Source organism: Mus caroli, unplaced genomic scaffold (assembly GCF_978045245.1).
Source record: "Mus caroli unplaced genomic scaffold, Mus_caroli_1 scaffold_9, whole genome shotgun sequence".
In the NCBI taxonomy this organism is placed as follows: Eukaryota; Metazoa; Chordata; class Mammalia; order Rodentia; family Muridae; genus Mus; species Mus caroli.
This window is the reverse complement of record NW_028227264.1, coordinates 75,852,633-75,873,980: the sequence shown is the minus strand read 5'-3', so window position 1 is coordinate 75,873,980 and position 21,348 is coordinate 75,852,633. Positions and strand designations below refer to the sequence as shown.

The following is a 21,348-nucleotide window of genomic DNA, read 5'->3' as shown; positions in this document are numbered from 1 at the left end:
ATCAGCAGCAAGGTCTGCTGTGTGCTCTCAGTCTCCGATGTCCTTGAGATATCCCATTTTCCCCTGGTACAACATTGCTTGATTAGCTTCTCATGGCTTAGTCCCATTATATGATAGGTTTGTTGTTGTTGTTGTTGTTGTTGTTTTCAGACACTGTCCTACTTCTCCCTTAAAAACTGTATATAAGGGCTGGAGAGATGGCTCAGCAATTAAAAGTACTGACTGCTCTTCCGAAGGTCCTGAGTTCAAATTCCAGCAACCACATGGTGGCTCACAACCATCCGTTATCTGACACTCTCTTCTGACACTCTCTTCTGGTGTGTCTGAAGACAGCTACAGTGTACCTACATACAATAATAAAATACATTTTTGGGCTAGAGTGAGCGGGGCTGGAGCAAGCAGAGGTCCTGAATTCAATTCCCAACAATCACATGATGGTTTACAACAATCTGTACAGCTACAGTGTACTCATATACATCAAACAAACAAACAAATAAGTCTTTAAAATAAACTGTATGTAAGATGTTCTTCTTCGGGCTGGTGAGATGGCTCAGTGGGTAAGAGCACCCGACTGCTCTTCCGAAGGTCAGGAGTTCAAATCCCAGCAACCACATGGTGGCTCACAACCATCCGTAACAAGATCTGGCGCCCTCTTCTGGAGTGTCTGAAGACAGCTACAGTGTACTTACATATAATAAATAAATAAATCTTAAAAAAAAAAAAAAAAGATGTTCTTCTTCTTCTTCTTCTTTTTGTAGACCAGGCTGGCCTGAAACTCAGAGATCCGCCTGCCTCTGCCTCCCGAGTGCTGGAATCAAAGGTGTGCCCCACCGTCACCCAGCCGAATGTACTTCTTAATAAACTCACTTGGCATCAAACATCAGCTTGTGCATGACCTCTTGACCTCAGATTTCCTATCTTCTTTATCTTCTCATCTCTGAACCCTCCCTCTTAGGGCCCTATCACTGAAGCACGACCTGTTGGCCAAGGGCACGTGGGACCTGCGCTCTGAAAGACAGGTTTGAATTTCAGTGTCTGATACTTTAACTGCTGCCCCCTCCACTTAACCTGACAGCCAGCAAATGACCGTCTGGTGACAGTAGCTCCCAGCTCCCTGGAACTCACTGTACCACCAGAACAGGCACGAGGTCAAAGGTAAGCAAAAATGCCCAGTGGTGGATGCTGTCCTCCTGGCTACCTTGCAGCTCTGCCGTGTCTCCTCTAGCGTCTGGACATCACTGGGGTTTTTTGGATCTTCAGGCACGTACCCTCACCAAGTCATGAGATGCAACTTTATACAGAGGCCTCCTGAGAAACTCAGCCCCCGTAGCTGTCAGAACTATGCACCAGAGACACCCAGATCTCTACCATCTGCTTGGCAAGTGCTGGTGCAACCCAGGAAGTGGTGAAGATCAGCAGGCCCCTAACCTTGTAAGGTCTGAGTTGTTCTTCCCTGAGGATTCCCTTGGGGACTATGGCATTCCACAGAGGAGCGAATAAAGACCCCACTTCATGACGGATAAGGCACCTAGGTTCTGTAGTAGGAAAGTATCCACATCCTAACACGTCCCCGAGAAGAAGGAAATACACATGGCAAAAGAGGAAACAGGAGACAAAAGGTAATTTGGGCAGGGTGTGGTGACCTACAACTGTAATCCTAGCACTTGGGACCAGGAGTTAAAAGTCAGTCACCCTCACCTACATAGTGAGTTCAAAGCCAGCTGGAGGGGCATGAAACCTCTCTCTCTCTCTCTCTCTCTCTCTCTCTCTCTCTCTCTCTCTCTCACACACACACACACACACACACACACACACACAGAGCGGATGGTGATGTAAGAAAGTCAGCAGAGGTGGAGTGAATGTAACAGAAGGCTGGTGGTGGGTGGCTTCCTGTCTCCAGTCAGAGGACATGAGGCTCCTGGCTAAGAACAACACGGGGTGGCCTAGGCAAAGACTGGCTGAGCCTCAGTGTAGTTTATGGGAGACTAGATGGAGTCCTAGGGCCACCCTTGTCTCAGGAAAACAAAAAATAAATCACAGGGAATCACAGCCTAGCCTTGAACTTTTTCACCAAGGCCCAGTGTCAAGATGGAGTCACTTCTGCCTTTGGCACATCCACAAGGGGCAGATGGGCTCTAGGGTGTTGGAACTCTATTCAGGGATCAAGTAGCTCCGGATAGAGGACAAGGGACCACAGGAATAGAGGGAGCAGCGAGCTCTAGGATTCTGAGCTCTGGGCAGGCACAGGGACAAGGTTTGTTCCGGTTCCCTTTTTGTTGCTGTGATAAAACACTTTGACCACAAGCAAGTTGGGGGAAGAAAGGTTATTTCAGCTTACAGCTCACAGTCATCACGGAGGGAAGTCAGGGCAGGATGTCAAGTAGGAACTTGAAGTAAAAAGAATGGAGGAGCGCTGCTTAATGGCTCACCCTCCCACGGGCTTACGCGGGCTTTCTGCATAGCCCGTGACCACCTGCCCAGAGACTAGTGCTCCACCCTGTGGGCTGGGCCCGCCTGCATCCATTAATCATCAGGACATTACCCCACAGACATACCCACAGGACGGTCTGATCCAGAAAGTTCCTCAATTGACTAACTGCTGTGGAAAATTGACGAAGCTAATCAGGACTAAGGGCCTATGGGAATGGATGGGGTAGCTGGGTTCCTAGGGGTCCAGGCAGACAGGGAACAAAAAGCCAAAGGGGTCAGAGAGAGCACTGATTAGGGAAGAGGCAGAGGGAGGACTGACTAGGGAGGATACTGATCTAGGAACTCAGAAAACCCGCAGAGCCTGCCTGTGAAGAAAACTTCACAAGTGATGGAAAGACATGGTGGCAGTGGTACTTATGATTGGTGGAGTCCAGGGATACGGCGTTGGGGGGGGGGGGGGCTGTGGCTACTGGCCAAATGAAGTTAGATGAGACTCCTTTCTAAAGCCATTTAAAACATGGCAATAAGCTGGGCGTAGTGGGACAAGCCTTTTAATGCCAGCATTTGGGAGGCGGAAGCAAGAGGATCTCTGTGAGCTCAAGGCCAGCCTGGTCTACAGAGTGAGTTCCAGGACAGCCATAACTAGAAAGTGAGACCCTTTCTCAAATAATAAATGAATACATATGTTAATTAATTCATTAAAATGAACAGAAAAACAATGCAATGAAAAGCCCCAAGTCTTAGGGAAACTCAAAGCATCCTTACAGACATGTCAGTACACAAGAGGCGTCCTGCTGTCTACGGTGATCTAGCGTGGCCCAGCCAGGGCTCCGGTGCTGTGGCTGTGGTCACATTAGAATGAGAGTGGTTGAGTGGTTGGGAGAGTGAATGTTGGTAAAACACTTGTATAAGGACCCAGATTTCAATCCCAGAACACGTTGTTTAAAAAAAAAAAAAAAGGAAAAGAAGAAAGGGGGGGAGAGAGAGAGAGAGAGAGAGAGAGAGAGAGAGAGAGAGAGAGAGAGAGAGAGACTTGTAATTTCAAAAGAGGTGATAGATCCTTGGAACTTGTTGGCCAGCCAGTATGGGCTGGTTGTTAGCTCAGGCCAGGGAGAGACTGTTTCAAAGGAGGTAGTGGTTCTTGAGGATGACAGCTGAGGTCTTCTGGCTTCCACCCAAACACTCAAAGAAACGCACACACACACAAATGCATACACACACAAATATACATATATACACAAAACCCACAAAATACACACATACATACACACAAAACACACACACACACAAATATACACTTACAAACAATTACACACACACACAAAACACACACATAAATACACAAACACACATACACACATAGCATACACACACAAAATACACACATACAAACAATTACGCACACACATAAAACACACACATAAATATATAAACACACATATACACATAGCACACACACACACACAAATACACACACAAACAAATATACTCAAAACATACAAACACACACACACACACACAAATACACACACAAACAAATATACTCAAAACATACAAACACACACACACACACAGAATGAAGAGGAATCTGTATAACTCAGTTTTAGAAAAATCAAGCAGAGATTGAGGCCAGGGGATCAGAAGTTCAAGGTCACTCTTGAGTGAGTTTGAGGCCAACCTGGGCTACATTAAAAGCCTGTCTTCAACAGAACCCACTAAAGATACAATGGGAAAAAAGATAATACAAGGCTGTGTGCCTTATGGTAAAGAAACGTGTGTACAAAATCTAAAGGAAAACAACCAAGAAGATACTGCTAGAAGAAACCATTCCATGCATAATAAATTCTACGGAGATAACTGCTAATTCTAGTGTAAACAGCAAATGCTAAGTTTCCTCTCTAAAAGAATCTGAGAAGCTAGCGACAGAAGGTGAGCCTCTCAGAGAAGCGTGGACTGTAAACTCAGAGAAGCATTCAACAGGCAGAACACAGAGGCCGCGGGACGCGGGATGCCCATCAAAACTGGGACATTTCTGGAGTAGCTTACAAATGGAAGGAGGCAGTGTCGCCATTTTAACATTCATGATGCCCTTCCTGTGGGATCTGGTGCAGCAGCGACATAGCACGGACAGCCGCTGGAGCAACTCATTCTCACAGTGAGAGCAAACAGAAGGGAAAAAGAAAAAGCCATGGATCAAAACATGCCAGGTCTTGTGGGTAGCATCATCCCCGTGCCTTCAGGCTCCTTCATTGTCGGTCTATATTTTCCAGCTTTGTATCATAATTGTGCACAGAGCCGACTTAAAAGCTATGGTGAACACACTATGGGAAATTGCCTCTTACAGTCCCCAAAGCTATTGATGTTTCTGTCCCCACTGCCAACATTCCTGAGGAGAGTTCCATCGTGACCTTGGGAAGAGGAAGAATGGTGACCTCACACTGCTATGGGAACATGCTCATCAGACCTTTGCTAGCTGTAAGCACTTGCTGGTCTCTTCCGGGCCATGGACTGGGATATCCAGTCTGCCCTCAGAGATTCATAGGCTTAATTTTCCTGTGTCTTGCCCCCACCCTGGCTGAGTTTCTGAATGTTCTAAAGCTCCCACCATTCCAAACAGCACCCCAGGCACCATTGATGGTTTCCCTTGGGGGTTGACCATGAGCATCCTTAGACCCTGGAGCTCAGGGAGATCCTTGCCCATATGAGACTTCTGCCTCAAAAGCAGCAGCATCGAGGCGAGGCCTTGAAGTCCCTACATCTCTCACAGGCCTGATCTGAGCATCATAGAGGCCTGGCACGCCCATGTCCATGTCTCTTGCACATAGGCCATAACTGGTTTCAATGAATCACTGGTAGGAACCCTGTTATGGAAGGCCCACGGGTGTCAGGGCCAGCTTCTGGAAGTGGACAGTGGTCCTCCAGAAACAGTAATGGAGATCACATCAGCAGGTGGGTTAGCCCGTGTCTCTATTAACCTATGCCTGGCCTCAGTCTGTGGGTTTGCTCCAAGAGGCCCAGCCTGTCACCTAAGCCCCAGAGCCAGGCACAGCAGCAAGTTATGTACACATTGGCTCCGCCCTAGAGCTGATACTTCTAGACCTAGGAAGGCACAGGTGGCCCTGTTTGTCTATGTGGCTGAGCTACAGAGCCCCAACACTGGTTCTAATATGGAGCTGGGCATTACTGAGCAGGCGTTTTCCAAGATTAACCTCTGTGTCAATAGACTCAACAAAGTAGATTTTCCTCCCATAGTTCACTGGGCCTCATCCTATCCGTTGAAGGGCCTGCCTCACGTTGGCTCATTTCTGTGGAGAACCCTGAGACCTCTAGACCATAAACTAATGCCCAGCTTTCAGAAAGTTGTTGGGATGGTGCTGCAAAATAGCATTGTGAGGCTGAGGTATGGCTTCCTGCTTAGGTTGTTTCTGAGGCAGCCAAAGTGCCAGTCTCTTCTCTGTCAGCTCCAAGGGGTGTCGGACCCCAACCTTCTAAGACCCTACACAGACCATCTCAGGACTGATGGCATGGGGATGTGGGTATTTGTGGGATCCAGGAAGACGGAGCAGAAGGCAGCCTCTTGGCTTCTTACTACAGTGTTGGCTGCCTTGATGCTGGTGGTGGGGGAGTGGGGGCAGTGACTAGCCCAGATGCTGTGTTTTCCAAGGAGGGAGAAGCTGTCAGGGCACATGTCCTCAATAGTCCAGGACCTGACCTGACCTCTGCAGATCCTCCAACTCTTTACCAAGGAGCCACTTGCTGGGTGATGACAGGGGTGACCTGACCTCTGCTTTATAAGGACTCTGGCTGTGCCACAGGCTTGCTCTGCTATGAGAAAAGCTCCTAAATAAAGGACTATAACACTCCTCTTAAAGTTTTAAGCAAATCCTATCAGACTATTTGCAAAATCCACATGCAGAGGCAAGGCCTGGTATAAATGTAACTTTTATTTGCCTGATGTAATTGTTGTCTCAGAGGCTTACTGCGTCAGTCTGCTAACCTAGGCCTAGTCCTGGATGCTTCTAGCCTTCATATAATCTAATCTAGGCCTAGGATGTTTTCAGCCTCTGAGACTTGCTGTTGAATAAACTTACCCCTTCCTAGTTCTTTCTCAATTCTGGCTGATTCAACTCAGCTGTTCTGGCTCAAACTCCTCTCTGGGTTGACTGATTTAATCTGACCTCTCTCATTTTCTTCTGAATTGCTCTGTTTGGCCTCAAACTAACTCTAGCAATCTGTTTTGATCTTCTGGCTCCTTCTCATTCTCTGGTTCATTCTGTCTTTACCTGTGTCTGTACAACTCTCCCACTAAAAACTGCCTCTTCCCCCTCCTCCTCTTCCTACTTCCCCCTCCCCTCTTTCTCTCTCTAAGTAGCTTCTCTTTCCTCTCTCTTCTAGTGAGAGTTGGGCATATCCTATTCAGTCAAATCTTTCTCTGATTCGTCACTTTGTCTGCCACTCAATTAGATACCACTTTCAAACATGGCTACTTCCTTCTACAAATTAACTTTACCTTCATTGTTTGGGAGCAAAGGTGGGTACTAAGGGTGTGTCTGTATTCCACTCAGAGGGATTAACAACATGTGCTAACGGGCCACACCACAAATAGAAACCCCTTTTTCCCCTTTGGTAAATAATGCAATCTTGGGGTTCACAGTGTGATCAAATAGCCTGTAACAGCCTGGACCTCTGGCAGCAGAGATATCTGCTTTAGGGAGACAGCAGCACTTGGCAGTCATAGGGCTCTAATCACTTGGCTTACCTGGGCCACCTGTCTCAGCCTGGCTACCATCTCCCACTATAGAAATGTCACGGAGAGTGATCCACAGGACCTCAGGCATGTGGGGTGAGGGAGGAAACCAACACTTCCCTTTGAGGTTCCCTTTATGCAACAGAATGGAGCCAGCCAGTACTGGGTTGGCTGCCTGGGGTTATCTCTTGAACATCCCCTAAGGTTGTCCAACAGCCAGGCAGAGGATGCCCTGAGCTGTTTTTCCCCCCAAGGCTTGAACTGTATGTAACCTCTGGATGACCGAGTGCACTTGGAAGCATTTGGGAACCTCAGGCAGGTTTGACTCGTGTCCAAAGTGGGAGAGATGTGAATAAAGTGGCTGACTCAGAACCTGCACCTCCCTACAGAGTCACCCCACCGGGGCTCCGTGTAGCTCCACATACACACACATTCAACACCCCACACCCCTACCCCCAGCCCTACCACCTGCAGAGAGTCACCTGCACCTGCGAGATGATAGATTGTAGCTAGCGGGAGCCTCAGTTGTCTCCAGGGCTCACTCCTCATGGGAGTGAGTTTTGACGGGAGTTTTCAGTCATTATTGACTGCAGACATTTGGAGTTTGCAGCGCCAGTCAGCCCACCCTCTCATTTCCCCAGAGTTCAGCAGCCTCCCCAGTTCACACCCTTTCTCCACAGAGAGCAGAAGGCTTCCTCCCAAGCTGTGTATCAAAGATAGCCCCCGGCCCCCTGCAGCACTTCCTGCAAAGGATGATTGCATGGTTCCTCCACAATCGCAGTGAACACAATTCACCCCAGCATAATGCATGCCTGCGGCAAGACTGTGTCCACTATGTCAACAGAGAAATGTTGGAGAAAGGAGGAGATAGGAAACTTGGGCCTCTCCAGCCCTAACTAACCCTCAGGACTTGCTCATTTTACTCCTGCTTATGGCAGCTATCAACAATCTCTCATCTGCTCACTCACTGGTGGGTGTGGAAAGGGTGTCTGTCACCTGACACCTTCTTCCTATCTGGGATATGACCCTGTGGTTGCTGGCCCCAGGCCTGGCCACTACTGTATGTGGGTGGGATTCTTGGATAGAGGGCTTCCTTATTATCTGCTATGCTGTAGGCTGGGCTGGGCATTTTGGAGCCCAGGTTCCAGCGACTTGCAGGGTAGACTGAGAATCACCCCCCACACACATACACACTCCCCACACGCCATTATAAAGCAGGTGGGGACAATGGACATCTCAGCAGCTCCTTTCTTGCTCATTACCTCCAATCTGACACCCACTTCCATGACCATAAGTATCTACTTCCATTCATAGTAGGTGGGTGTCAGTATGTGACCCCTTCCCTCCCACAATCTGTCCCAGCCACCGCCACCCCCTACCCCCCATCATAGCTGACCTTCCTCAGCCCCGGGCATCCACGACTATCACAGAGAGAGAATCAACACAGTCGGCTGCCTGCTAACTCACAGTTACAGATGTTCCCAGAACTCCTGAGACTCTGCTCAGCTGTGGTACCAGGCCTCCCATCCCTGGACATCAGTCAGGAGAGTCTGAATAGCCAGAAGCCACATGTACAAGACCGTTTTTTGACAGATAGGCAAGGTGGGAGATGGGGAAAGGCCACCAGTGACTGTCGGGCTGGAGTCATAAAGAGAAATTCCACCGGAAGAGCCCACTTCTGAGGTGTTTCCCATAAGAGCTACCTGAACACAGGAGCCCTGCACTCACCCCCTCTCAGTCCCAGGAAGCCTCCACTCCGAGAATCTGACTGGAGATGTCTTTGCCTACTTCTTGCCAGCTGGCTGTGTGGTTGTGTCTAAAGAACACAGCTGCTGAGGCCCCCCCGCCTGACACTTCCTGTTCTAAGTCAGCGCCCAGGAGGAAGTTGAGTGACATATGGCTGATTGGCCCACATGTGGGTATCACCTCAGCCCCTTTACACGTGGGACGTTAGAGAAGAGACACTGAGAGAGGGAGGGGCTTGTAGGTGATGACAAGCTTTTACGGCAAGAGTGGAGGGGCTACTGTTGGAAGCAGCAGCCATTGATAGCATCGAGGGGCTCTCTCACATGTCAAGAAGGGGTAGGGGTTCATGGACCAGCAGGCGGAAACAGAGGCTGATTGTGTGGGCTCTCAGTCTGGGAGAAGAACCCAGCTACAAGTGGATGGGCTGAGGTGGTAGCCCACTCGAGGAAGCAGGCCAATGGGAAGAAGGAGGCAGGGGAAGGTCCTGGGCAAACATGGGGCAGAGTGGGGCATGGAGGGATGTGTTAAGTAACACTGTAGAAACTCAATCACAAAGTTAGTGGTGAACAAAACCCCACCTGAGTAGTTGCAAAACTAGAGAGGGCAGAAAGAGAGACACCGAAGGGAGCTGGGAACCGTTAGCATAAGATTTGAGATGTCAGCCTTGCTGAGAAAACAGTTAATTCTTTCCGCAGCAATGTTTCATGGTTACATCCCACTACCCGCATCTTTAGAGTTACATGTCGAAATGCTCGCAAATGGTAGAAAAACATGGCAGATTTTCTTCCTTGTAATCAGGATGGGGGTTGGAGGTGGGTGCGGATACAAGACAGAGGCCAGGAGGTGACCACAGTGGGGGGCTGGGGGGGGTCAAGGGGGAGGTTGGCTGAAGACCTGGGTGTTCATGTGCTACTCTTTCTTCGTGTAGTATGTTTGGTAGAATTTTTAAAGACATAGTTACGGGAGGATAAAAGCTGTGGAGTGGGGACATCAGCTACACAGGACATCCTGGTGATAATGGTTGAGAGGGTTACAAGAAGGTATAGCCCTGAACCTTTATGCATATTTTCTATATCTTCTCACAGTTGAAAAAAACGTGCAAAAGATGCCAACTGTTGAAAGAACATCGTCAGAAAGCGGGTGTATCGGTTCACACTTGTAATACCAGAATGTAGGAGGCTGATACGGGAGGACCACTGGCTCAGTGGTTAAGAGCACTGACTGCTCTTCCAGAGATCCTGAGTTCAAATCCCAGCAACCACATGGTGGCTCACAACAATCTGTAATTGGATCCGATGACCTCTTCTGGTATGTCTGAAGATAGCTACAGTGTACTCATGTACATATAACAAACAAATACATCTTTTTTTTTTTTTTTTAAAAAGGAGGACCGCTGTGAAGTCAAGACCAGCCAGGCAGAACTGTAAGATCCTAGCTCAAAAAGGACAGGGGACGGGGGACAAAAGTCAAGAATGAAAGACCTGCACATACTTGTAGAAAATACTAACGAACACCACCAAATATCAGAAAGGCTAGTTCAGAAGCCAGGGAGACAGCTCAATAAAGTGCTTGCAACACAAACTTGATGACATGAGCTCAGCACCCCATCGGGCATGCGTAAAGGTGGGTGTGGCTGTGTGTGCCTGGTACTCCAGAGCTGGAGATATGGACTATTGTCCTCTTGGATCTTTGATGCTCACTGGTCAACCAATCTAGCTCATCAGTGAGCTCCGAGCTCAGCAAAGAGATCCTGTCTCAAAAAATGAGGCAGAGGGCAATTGAGGAAGACCCATGGCTTCCATGGGAACATGCATGCACAAGCCGGCTCCCTCACAAACAGACAAATGTGGGCATATGCCACAGCACTCACAAAGACACCACAACCTTGATCACTTTTCAATACACTCAAAAGGAAAGCTGAGACTGGAGCAAACTGATGGAGCCACAGACCTGCAGACACGTGTAGTGTGGTATCAGTGGGACTTCTTATCACAGAAACCAAACCTTACAAGAAGAACTTTAAGGGAGGGAGGATTCATCACCTGGGATACAGGCCATCCTGGTGGGGAAGTCTGTGGTGTGTCTTGGAGCTCAGTAGGGGTTCAGGTTTTCCTTTCTTTAAAAAAAAAGTTTAATTAAAAATATTATTTTGGAATTAACACTTTAAATTTTAATTAATTAATTAATTTTTATCATTTTTGTTTTGAGACGGGACCTCTGGCTGCCCTGAAAGACCAGGCTAGCTTCAAACCCACAGAGATCTTTCTGCCTCTGCCTCCTGAGTGCTGGGATTAAAGGTGTGCACCATCATGCCCACCTTTTTTGGGGGGGGGGTTGTTATTGTTGTTGTTTTGGTTTTTTCGAGACAGGGTTTCTCTGTGTATCCCTGGCTGTCCTGGAACTCACTTTGTAGACCAGGCTGGCCTCGAACTCAGAAATCTGCCTGCCTCTGCCTTCCAAGTGCTGGGATTAAAGGCATGCGCCACCACACCCGGAGAACTTTTTTTTTTTTTAAGTGTTTGTGTGTATGTCTGTGTGGGTGCCCCTGGGGGTCAGAAGAGGGTGTTGGATTCTCTCCCCCATCCCTGCCTCAGCCTATGGGATGGTTCTGATCACCTTCAAGATGGGTTTTCTGTTAACCCTCTCTACAAACACCTTCACAGAAGTACCCAAAGGAGTGTCTCATTAATTCTCTAAGGGTCATCTCTTAGTTTAAATTAACCACTGCAAGTGTAACACAGAAGCAGACAGGCCAAATAGAATGTTGTGAAATGCTTGAACGAATATTCTAACTTTCCACACCGTGCCGTGATGTCAAAACACGTTGGGATCACTCACTGAGGGTACAAAGCAAGTCTCAATTCAGTCCAAGATACAGAAATCTCAAGGAAGTCAAAATTAACTACTAAGGAGACCACGAAAGGAGATGCCCAGAGCTCCGCCAAGCTGGAGACCCACCCGACAGAATGAGAAGCATCCCGTGCCTGTAGGAAGGACTGGATGAGAACGTTAGCCACAGGGTGCATCTCAAGACTGAGAGCACTAGGGTGGTGCACATTGTTAATCCCAGCACTTAGGAGGCAGGGGCAGGTGGATCTCGGTGAGTCTGAGGCCAACATGGCTTACAAAGCGGCTCTAGGACAGCCAGGGCTATACAGGAAAACCTTGTCTCAAAAAACAAAAAAACGAACAAGAGGAGGAAGAGGAGGAGAAAAAGAATCCTAGTGTGTCTGGACTGCAGTTTGGTTCTCAGTACCCACACCAGGCGGCTCACAACCATCTGTAACTCCAGCTTCAGGGGAGCTAAAGCCCCTTTCTGGCCTCCTCAAGCATATGCACACATGATTTAGAAAAACAAACCTTTTTAAAAAGCACAATGGTGAGATTCTTCTCAGGCAGCCAAAAGGAGAAATAAGCCCATTTTAACTCTATGCAAATGATCTGATCATGTGTTTCTCGGAAATATATGTATAAGTAGCCAACAAATATAAAAAATACTAAACAACTTTAGTTCTTAGGGGAAATGCAAATCAAAGCCATGAGAGATGACCTCTCACCCCAGCATGGCCATTACTGGACAAAGAAAGGCAGACGCAGTGAGGGTATGGGGCAGGGGGATGCCTATGTGTCCTGAGCTAAGCAATGGATGCCATAGAGTCATACCATGCAACAGCTCTCATGTGGGAGGCTTTCTGGGGAGGGATGTGCAGAGGCCACTGCGTCTGGACCAGGGTGGTGGGAGGAAGAGAATGAGGAGGGACTGGCACATGAGTGGAGAGTGGGGGAGGCATGGATGGGGAGTAGGAGGGATGTGGGAGACTGATGTGGGAGACAGTGGGAATGTGTCACATCTTGGCACCTAGCGATGACATATCCCGCTGTCACTAGGTCCCCAGGGCAGGCAGTCGTAATGCCTGATTGCTAACACTATGAACTTTTGGTAGGGGTGCCAATTAGCATGTCCATCCATTGTGGAGAACCAGATGGAACTTCCTCAGAAACCCACGAATAGAACTAGCCACTGGGTAACTGCCACGAAAAAGAATAGGATCCTGATGTTTACAGGAACATTGATGAGGGTAGAGATCATTATGTTAAGTGAAATAAATCAGACACACACACATACACATGTGCAATGCACACAGTGATCAAATTTGCAAACTAGTGATATGATTTTGTAGAAAAACTTGACACAATTTAGAAATAGTTTAGGCTTTTCATACCCCGCAGACATGCTCCGGTGATTTGAGTGAAGTGTGCCTCCCTTTGTGCTCCCCACCCCCTCGCATCGTACACGAACAGTTGGTTCTTGTAAGCTGCACTGTTTTGGGAGGTTATAGAACCTTTAGGAGGTTGGGCCCTACTGGAGAAAGTGCATCACTGGAGGTGGAGTGTGAGGGTTGATAGCCTTGTTCTCTTTTCAGTTCACTCTCTCTGCACTGTGCTTGCAGTGGACACTGTTTGGTTGCAGACCCCCTGAACAAGGGGCTGAGGTGTGTATTTTACACATCAAAGCAGACCTGGCTTCCAGTTCTCCCAGCATCCCTTAGTCCCTACCTGGCATACCCTGCCCCCAACCTTGAACTTTCCAGCCTAGTGGCTGGGCTGCCATCAGAGATGTGACTTCTCAGCTTCTTGCTCCAGGCTCATGTCCCCATGTCTCTCCAGCATGGGTAAAATCTCTCTCCAGAACTGTGTCTTAGTTAGGGTTACTATTGCTGCAGTGAAGCACCATGACCAAAAAGCAAGTTGGGGAGGAAAGGGTTTATTCAGCTTACACTTCAAGATCATAGTTTATCGTTGGTCAGGAACTCACAGGGCAGGAACCTGGAGGCAGGAGTTGATGCAGAGGCCATGGAGGGGTGCGGCTTACTGGCTTGCTCAGCCTGCTTTCTTATAGAACCCAGGATCACCAGCCTACGGGTGGCTCCACCTACCACAGTTTGGGCCCTCCCACCCTTGATCACTAATTGAAAAAAATTCTCTACGGCTGGATCTCATGGAGGCATTTTCTGAACTGAGGCTCCTTCCTCTCTGATGGCTCTAGCTTCTGTCAAGTTGACACACTAACTGACCCAGCCAGTACAAATCGCAAATTTTCCTCCTACAAATTGCCTTGGTTATGGTGTTTTATCACAGCAACAAAAGTAACTCATACACCCATAAGTCTATCTTCAAGGTGATTTTAAAAGTGGTCAACTTGACAGCAAACATTACCATCGCATCTATACAAAAACTGTCAAGAGACCAATTCCTGAACCAGAATGGGGCAGTTCAAATATTCACAGCGGAAAGGGGGAAAGGGAGGAAAGAAAGATGGGAAACAGGAGAAAACCATCAGAAAACAGGAGGGGACTTAAAGAAAAGGGAAGCTTGTCTTGGCAGATCCGGGTGCTGGCAGGGGCCACTGAGGCAAACCTGCAGCAGCTGGGAACCTGCAGCAGCTGGGTGAGGAATAAGGCTCAACTTGACCTTGAGAACCTAGTATGGATGGCCAGGCAGGATCACAGGGAACAGGACATGCATGGAGCACAGCCATAATGACCCAGCAGGGGAGACACCCCCCTGCCTTGATGGTCAGTTGTGTTGGTGTGTGTGTGTGTGTAGTGTGGCCTGTATGTGTATGTGTGGTGTGTGGTGTGTATGTGTGTGGTGTGTGTGTGTATGTAGTGTATGTGTGGTGTGTGTATGTATGTGTGTGTGGTGTATGGCATATGTGTGTGTGTGTGAATGTGTGTGGTGTGTATTATGTGTATGTGTGTGGTATGTGTGTATCGATGCACACTTTCACCTCCTCCTTCCTTCCCCCACCTTCCCTTCTGTCTTCCTGCAGAGCTTCAGTGCAGGGATACACTAGGACAGGTGCTGGAGACTCCATGTCACCTGACTTCTGTAGACCCCACATACAATACTCATCTGTATCTCTAATGGACAGCCTGCCCCCAAAGCTGGAAACCAAAGCCCAGTCACATTTTTCTATGTGACATTCTGGCAAGTACAGAAAGCAATTCATCTAAAATGCCAGACATGCCCCTGCCTAGAGGAAAGAGGTATGGGAGGAGCAGGAAGCTACCAGCCTCTCACATCACAGTGAGCAAGTAGAGGCCAGAGACAGCCCGCTGAGAGAAGGCAAGCCACTGAATTTTGGGTTGTATTTGGTCCAAGTTGGGAGGGCAGGTGGTGCCAGAGAGCAGGAGTGTGCTTCCTTCCTACAGAAGTACCGAGAGACAACACTGTGCCTTTGCTTTTTTCCTGAACTACAGCAGGAGCCAGGCCGAGGCTGGAGGGGTGGGTGGAGCTGGAGTTGAGTTCTGGGAGCTGGCTGGCTTCCCCTTTTGGGTCATATGTGTCTCTTTCACTTTCACAGGTAGGAGTCTAAGACCCTGAGGGTTAGGAGAGGCCTCTCTTTAGTACAGAGACCAAGCAGTTGGCCCTATAGAATACTGAGTTGTGTTAAGAGTCCAGCAGGAGCCGGGCGTGGTGGCCCACGCCTTTAATCCCAGCACTCGGGAGGCAGAGGCAGGCGGATTTCTGAGTTCGAGGCCAGCCTGGTCTACAAAGTGAGTTCCAGGACAGCCAAGGCTACAGAGAGAAACCCTGTCTCGAAAAACCAAAAAAAAAAAAAAAAAAAAAAAAAAAGAGGCCAGCAGGTCAGCAGCCTGTCAGGACACAGAGTGAGTGGGAACACAGAACATCACCCAGGCCTGGTGGAACAAAGTTAGCAGAAGCAAGACAGGAGAAAGAGTCCTGGGCCATAGATCCGTGGGTAGAGTGCTTGTCTAGCATCCATGAAGCTTTGGGTTCAATCCCCAGCCTGTAATCCCAAGATTTGGAAGATGAAGGCAGCGGGGTCAGAAATACAAGACCATCCTTGGCTATGTCAGATTTTGACTTAAAAAAAAAAAAGACAGAAGAGGGTGGGAAGACTTATTAGTGTGTGTGTGTGTTCCCGTGCACAAGTACATGCGCATGCTCACTTGCATGTGCTCGCGCATGTGCAATCTTTTTCTCTTCCCATCCAAGCACTACCATACCCCACCCCACCCCATCCCAGTTACCACTAAGAAGCTAGCGGCTCTTGGGGATAATTGGGATTCTGGGAAGTGGTGCTGCGCTTAATACTGAGAGGATGCCAGAGGATCAATCGGAGAGGTCAGCGATGGATGGGAACTGCTTGTCGGTACCAACAAGGGCCAGCCTGCTCACGCTGGGGCTAGGTGCCAGTAGAGAGAGGCAGGAGGAAGAACTGAGGCAGGATGCACTTTGTCTTTTTAATACGCTCAGAAACTGCTCACAGACTGCCCGCAACCCTGGGCCTCCCTGCCCCTCCCACCCGACCCGTTCAAATTTCCCTCTGACCCAACTCTGGTATTTTGGTGCCCTGCCCCCGTCCTTTTCGACTCCTTCCCCTGAGAGACTTCCTTTTGCAGCATAGATTTAGCATTGGCCCCCCTCTGCGGTGAGCCAGGGGCGGGAGGTGTTTCTGGCACCAGGAGGAGGTAAGAGGAGGGGTAGGCGAGAGCTGCCGTGGGAGATGTGGCACCGGAAACCTGTGGGCAATGTGCAGGGTGCTGGGCTCTTACTTGGTACTTTTGAACCACACAAGCAGGCACAAGGGGATCCTAGCCCTCCCAATGCAGGGCAGGCAGGTGTGAGCGCAGGACAGGATGGAGCGCAGAATGGAGGGAAAGAAACTGGGCTGTTCCCATGGTCCCTCCCTCCCCCAGTCCTGACCTCAATGGCTCCTCACCCAACCACTTCCCCTAAGACAAGTCTCTTACTCCTTTGTCTTCCTCTTTGTGGGAAGGAGCTGAAGAAGCCAAATTTCTTGCTTCCTTGAGTCACCAAAAGATGTTACAGTCAATAGGATAAAAATGCGAACGAAGGGTGGGGTACCTTTGGTGGGTTCATGCAACAGATGTACGAAGGGTGGGGTACCTTTGGTGGGTTCATGCAACAGATGTAGTGTAAGAGGTTTATTAGGTGGGGGAGGAGAGTAGAGGGGACACGGTCGAAGGGGAGGGAGTGGGGAGGGGAGGTGGATAGAGGCAGACAGGCAGACAGAGAGAGAGACATATGAGAGAAGGCAGAGAGGACGGTGACGGGGACACACACACACACACCCAGAGAGAGGGATCTGGGGTGTCCGGGGGCCCTTTTATCTGAAGCACACACCCAGCGCATCTGGTGGTGACAGGTGCTGACACAGTGGCTGCTAGGTCCCTCGGAGAAGGCCTGTGGGATCACCTGTTGCTAATAACAGTATTTAATTGCTGCAGGACTTTGGCCCTCATAGGAATAAACCCTCATAGGCGAAACTCAAATCCCTAGCTCTCCTCAGAGGGACTGACTGACAGGCTGGACTACATGGGCCTTTTCTGAGAATCATTTTACAAACTTGCCTGGAAGTTGAGGGAAATGTGGCTCTGAGTCAGAAGAAGTTGAGAAAAAAAAAAAAAAGCAATTACCAACTCTGGAGGAAAAGCAGAAAGTTGTACACAAAAACATAATTGCCATTTAGCTCAGCACTGAACAACATTTGTGTAATCAGAACAACAAAGGGTTAAACATTGATTAAAGCCTGGTGGTGGTGGTGGTGCCTGCCTTTTAATCCCATTATTCAGGATGCAGAGGTAGGCAGAGCTACATGAGTTGGGACCAGTCTGATCTACAAAGTGAATACCAGGACATCCGGGGCTACAAAGAAAAACCCTGTCCAAAAAAAAAAAAGTATAAATAAATAAGAGGAGGAGGAGGAGGAGGAGAAGAAGAAAGAGAAGGAGAAGGGGGAGGAGGAGGAGGAGGAGGAGGAGGAGGAGGAGAAGAAGAAGAAGAAGAAGAAGAAGAAGAAGAAGAAGAAGAAGAAGAAGAAGAAGAAGAAGAATTGGGGCTGGAGAAATGGCTCAGAGGTTAAGAGCACTGACTGTTCTTCCAGAGGTCCTGAGTTCAGTTCCCCAGCAACCACATGGTGGCTCACAATCATCTGTAATGAGATCTTTGTGCTGTCTTCTGGTGTGCAGGTATACACGCATACAGAACTTTGTATACATAACAAATCAATCTTTTAAAAAAAAGAATTGATTAAAAAATCAAACTAGTACAGGACTGTTGTGGGAAGAGGGGAAGGGGAGGAAGGAACATTTTCATTACAAAAACATGAAGGCCAAAAAACCTTCCTACTAGCCCAGTCACCTCCACCTGAAGAGCCATGCTGATCTGTGGAACCGTCAGAGGTTCGTGAGTCATACAGGAGGCACCTAGCCTCAACCCAGGCCCCACCTGGGTTAGACCTCTGCTTGCCCTTAGCCTTTGTCGATTCTCTTTCCAGTTTTCAAACCGCTGCTTCCTGCTCAGCGTGTGGTTTCCACTAGGGTTGGAACAGAGCTACTTTTAACATCCTGAGGAGAGAAAGCATCAGTCGAAGGTCTGGGTGGCATTTGATGCAAAGTCTGATTTCTGAACTCTTGCTTCTCTGGGTCCTTTCTCTGCTCTTCTCTGTCTGTCTGGGAGTCATGATGGCTGGGGCAGCAATGGGGCGCAGCACAGTCGACAAGCAACAGTCAGATCCTTAAGGTACTCCGTGTCTTCCTCTAAGCCTCAGTTTCCCTGACTGGGACACGTGACAGGGTCCTGCAAAAGGCCTGGCTCACAGCAGAGGTCCGGTACATGTGAAGATAGTTAAGTCATCAGAAACGGAGCACTGGGGCAGCTCAGGGGTAGAGTGCATGCTTAGGGATGTGTGAGGCCCTGGGTTTTATCCCTCTTTTAGTATGCATTCTTCTGTTTTGCATCAGATAACTTCAATGTACCTTGGATGGCCTCACATCTCTGTTTTCTGTAATATATAAGACTGATGCTCACGTTGACAAATTACATTCAGATACACACTCTCTCTGTGTCCGTGTCTGTTTGTCACCCCCTTCTTGCCGACTCCCTGCCCACCTGTAACTGGAACCCTGATTTCTCCCGTGGATTGAGGGGGCCCGACTGAGGCCAGTCTGCAGCAGTGGGGCACACCTTTAATCCCAGTACTTGGGAGGCAGAGGCAGGCAGATTTCTGAGTTCAAGGCCAGCCTGGTCTACGGAGAGAGTTCCAGGACAGCCAGGGCTACACAGAGAAACCCTGTCTTGAAAAACCAAAAAAAAAAAAAAAAAAAAAAAAAAAAAAAAAAAAAAAAGAAAGAAAAAGAAAAGAAAAAAGAAAAACAAACCAACCAACCAAACAAACAAAAGTAGCTGGGCCACCTTAGGGCTCAGAAAGCAAGTGTAAGAACAGTGGCAGTGCTGACTGCTGGTCAAGATCTAAAGACAGCAGCGGTGGTGGCAGTCAACTCATGATGGGCCCCTGGACCCGGGAGGAAGCAGCCAGGTAACTCTGGGCACTAGGATCCAGGAGATGTTAACATATTAGCTGACTCTTCTGTGTTTTGAATTATTAAATAACTGTATTCATTTTATAATAAGTAAGGAGGTTATTATAAGTCAACTTCATGGAAGCACTCAGGCCCAGGCAACCAGCCCTACCTACTCAGCAGGCTGACTCAATGGGAAAAGAGAGATAGAGTTTGATTAATCTTATCATTGACCTCTAAGGACAAGGGCATCAGGGTCACCATCTGGGCTCTCTACTGGGGCCTCTCATATCTTCAGTCCCCTTGGTTCTTGGCACTTTATTGAAATTGTGACATGGGTCTTCCCCTTGCTCATTTCCTCTGAACCGCCCTGGGTGTCACCATGTGGCTTCCCACAGAACAGGCAGGGACACACACCCTGGACGGGTTGCTGGCCCTTCCTCCTCTGTAGTGTAGGAGTGTGGGGCTGCCTCAGTCTCAGGAGCTAAGTGTGATGGGAGACCCCAAACTGCGGGAAAATCTCAGCTATGGAGATAACCTGACTACAAATGGTACTAAGATACCCAAATACAGTTTTGACTCCAGCCATCAACAAAGCTAGAAAGAAGTCAAAGATCACTGGGGCAGAGGTAACACCTACCCAGTGGTCGTCTCTCTGTCCTTGGTGCCAGGTTCCTTCCTAATTAGCCTAGGCCCACAGAATCAGTGGCATCAATGTAGTGCCAGGGAAGTGTTTGTGACCCCCTCAAAAAACAGATAGGAAGCCAGGCATGGTGGCGTTCACCTTTAATCCCAGCACTTGGGAGGCAGAGGCAAGCGAATTTCTGAGTTCGAGGCCAGCCTGGTCTACAAAGTGAGTTCCAGGACAGCCAGGGCTACACAGAGAAACCCTGTCTTGAAAAAATCAAAAAAAAAAAAAACCCAACAAACAACAAACAAACAAAACAAACAGATAGGAACCAATCTGATGCAACTCACAGCAGGGTCTAGCTTCTATTCTATTTGAGCTAACTTGGGCCGTTCCAATGCACCACCATCTCTCGGGACGGTTTTGGTAGTTGGGGGAGCCCAAATACCTATCAGGGGAAGGCTTTATACAAACAGCAACTGGGGGCAGGGGGAGGGTTAAGTGTGCAAGCATCTAATTGGAAAACCACTGTGGCTTTTCAATCTGGGAGTCAGATCATAAAATTATCTTCTGTTCCCCTCTGCATTGGTGGTCATTAGGCAGGGGTGGGCTTGTAACCTGGGGATGCAGGTTTGTCGGGGGAATAACCTGGAGATACTGGTCATGTTGAGGGTATAACCTGGAGATGCTGGTCTTGCTGGGAATTAGCCTAGAGACTGGAGCTAGGCTCAGGTTTTGTTGAGGAGGGGGGCAACTTGGAAACTAATGCTAGGTACCAGCCTGTTAGTTTACCCGAGTTCAAACTTAGGTCAGGTTCTCTAAAATGGAGTCTGATCTTCAAAGATTTGGCCTCTCATCAATGTACACACCAGAGGGTCTGGGAGGTAACGGCACATGGACACCCATGCCTGCCCTTCCCCATCTCCCTGATCACCAGACTTCAGGGAACTCCTGGGAAGTTGCTCTGTGCCCTTTGCAGTTTGACCCAGGTGGCTGGAAGACCTTGGGCCTTGGTGCTCAGCCAGCCCCCCCCCCCCAGAAGCTGTGAAGGACAGGAGGCCAATTCCCTGCCCCACTGCCTTGAGCGGCTGGTCTAGCACCCATGATCAGAGTCAAATTAGGACTCTGTGCTGCAGGTTCTGTCACCAGAAGGTCCTGGGCCTCCGAGATGCTGTGTGTTTGTGCCAGCCCTGTGCCTGGGGCTCCGGCCCTTCACACTGTGAGACTAGCCTCTTTTCTGCCCAGCCCTGGGAATCTGTGATCTCCAACTATAAGCTGCTAGGGGTCACTTCCTGGCTCTCACTTTTCTCTTAGTCCTCAAGCAGCTCATTCTAACCCCCACCCCACTCTCACTGTAGAAACAGGGAAACTAGGCTTGAAAAAGCTCAGGCCTTGGCTAGGTCACACAAAGAAAGGTGGACCCAGCAAACTTGGCCACCTCCCTG

The 21,348-nt window shown here is 48.8% G+C and overlaps 1 protein-coding gene across 1 annotated transcript in view; it reads right to left on the bottom strand.

Annotated features, from left to right (window-relative positions):
• Positions 1 to 8,996, bottom strand: part of Itgb2 (integrin subunit beta 2) — a 36,484-nt gene extending 27,488 nt beyond the window's left edge. The window contains exon 1 of the mRNA XM_021174344.2: positions 8,906 to 8,996. The gene's annotated coding sequence lies outside the window, so the exon portion shown is untranslated. The remainder of the gene's footprint in view (positions 1 to 8,905) is intronic.
• Between the last annotated feature and the right edge of the window lie 12,352 nt (positions 8,997 to 21,348).